Here is a 2,537-nt window from a genome sequence, read left to right on the forward strand (position 1 = left end):
GAATGCCGATCGAAACCCCGCAAGGCTTAGCATCAGCTTCCGCATCTCCCCTGTGAGCGACAATTATTAAATCTCACATTTCAAGAAATTATAAGTCATTTCCAAATCAAAACAATAAAATATTACTTTATGGCTCACAAGGGCATTTTCGTCATTTTTCTTCGAAAATACCGAAACTCGCCAAAAATATGGTATAAAAGCTAAATATATTAATACATACTTTAAATCAAATAACTGAAGAATAAAATTACTTTTACAGTGACACGTGGGTCCCCAATTGACTAAGAAGATGTAGGGCTACGAACCCTTACTTTCTAGGATGTAACTCCGAGATTAATTCTCGTCTTAATCAACTATCAACAAACTGTCCTGAGCTTGAAAAATGTATAGGAAGAAGGGGTGAGATTTTGTAATCCCAGTGAGTAAACAGATACAATCTAAAGTATCTAAAGCCGAGTAAATGGAGACAATAAAATATCCCATCCCAATATGTATTTCATAACTTAGAAATTTGTTCCATCCCATGAAAACAATTATAATTCAATTAAAATGATTTTCAAGGCTTATGTTTCTCATAAAATTTGGCTCATGCCAAAATTCATCCTCGAGGATACTTGATCGTCATCAAAGCATCCACTCGAGTCCGCCAAGGCTGTTAAAACTACTTATTCATATAAAACAGTTGTCCCTTGGCGTTGGCTGAATCTCACCTTCACGTGGTGGTAAAGCGTGAAGTGGACTCAAACCCCTCCACAAGAGTTATCCTACGCGTCTCTCCCACAGAAGTAAAATAAATTAGCCGGGTTTACCGAGCCCCTTTAATAGGATGGTCTACGGAAACCCGCCACTGCAGTGTAGGTCAGCCCCACCATAATCATAAAATAGTTTAACTGCATAACAAGGTAATTTTTTTATAATAACTAATTTGCACGGCAAACCATAATTCATGTAATTTCAATACAATAAACCAGCCAAGCATGCTCACACTATCATAAGCCATTTGAATTAAAAATACAATTCATACTTAACAACCACAGTCTCCATGTACTCTATTTAAAAAAAATAACATTCATCATTAATTTCAAACAATTTATAAAACCATTTTATAAAAACACATTTATTTATAAAAAACACGAAATTTATCCTTTTTAAATCCATTTTTCATAAAATTTATAAAATTTCATAAAAACTACCTTAGATAAATTAAATGATAATAAGTTTACTCACAGTATTAGGAGTAGAAATGCTCCTATCCTACACCCTCGGGTGTAGTCTCTTACCCGAAACAATTGACTCACCACCTATCCATAATCCATGACACAAAATTCAATAAATTGTATCAATTTATCATAAATTATTTCAGGCTCTTATCCATGCGTATGCACTAGATAGGGTTTGAAATGTCTGGACAATCGCTTAATTGCGGTGTTCGACCTAACTCGCCTATACACGGTGTAAATTCCTAAAATCCCCAATTTAACTCCAATTCCATCCATTTCAATTTCAATTATCCAATTATATCCACAATACCTCAATGACTATGAATTTGGTCCAATTTATCAGTCCGAACTATAAATTACACTTTTACCCCTAGTGGGTAAAAATTTCAATTTATTGCACTGAAAATTCCCATTTAATTTCCAACCTCATAATTCATCATTTTTCCACCTAATTCTCTTAAAATAAAGTCAACCTCATCCTCACATACCATTGGCTAGATTCGGCCTAGAGAAATTCATGGAGAAAATAAATATTTTTCTTGTTGTTTTACTCCTAAACATGTTAAACTAACACTAAACACTAACATAGCTCAAAATCAAATTTATCTAACAACTTTCTCTCTCTAAACCCATATGACCAGAATTGAAATCATCCTCAAATCACATGATTCAACCATGGAAAATGATGGGAAATGCATGGGAAAGGTAAAGCACAAGACAAATTTAAGAAATGTTACCTTTTTTTCACTTGATTTTTGAATTTCCACCTATTTTCCTTTAAATTTCTTGGCTAGGGTTTTATTTTCTCCTTTCTCTCTCTTGTTTCTTTCTTGGCCGAATGTTGAAGAAGAAGAATGGTTTATGGGCTGATTTTTTTATGCCTTTTTATTAGTTTAATGAAATAATATTATTTTATTCATTTTTTTGAATATTTTATTAATTTATTTTTTTTCTAGCCATCCACTTGTCCTACTTTTTCCACCATGCATTCCCTTTGACTTATCCAAGTCTTAAGTGAAATTTTCAGATTTTTTCAAAGTTTTGGTGGAGCAAATTTTTCAAAATTACACTTTTGCCCTTGAACTTTTCAAAAATTACATTTTTACCCCAAAAATTGAAAATTTGCCATAATGCATAATTTTCACTCTTCATACTCATTTCACACTCCAAATAATTAAATTTGATCAAAATCCTTTGAAAAATTAAATTTTCGATTTCGGGTGGTAAAATTACCATTTTGCCCCTATACTCTAAAAATACCGAAAACTCATATTTTTCACTGCTAAATCTTCTTATTGTACTTCAATAATCATGTCA

At 32.4% G+C, this 2,537-nt stretch overlaps 1 long non-coding RNA gene across 1 annotated transcript; it reads right to left on the bottom strand.

The window, feature by feature from the left end:
• Window positions 1-761: 761 nt before the first annotated feature.
• On the bottom strand, window positions 762-2,084 carry LOC148762550 (uncharacterized). The gene is made up of 3 exons (XR_016026255.1): window positions 1,958-2,084; window positions 1,228-1,301; window positions 762-890 (listed from the first exon to the last, which is right to left on the bottom strand). It is a non-coding gene; the product is annotated as an uncharacterized LOC148762550 (long non-coding RNA).
• Between the last annotated feature and the right edge of the window lie 453 nt (window positions 2,085-2,537).

The sequence above is a fragment of the Theobroma cacao genome, chromosome 5, assembly GCF_053813885.1.
Source record: "Theobroma cacao isolate CCN51 chromosome 5, ASM5381388v1, whole genome shotgun sequence".
NCBI lineage: Eukaryota > Viridiplantae > Streptophyta > Magnoliopsida > Malvales > Malvaceae > Theobroma > Theobroma cacao.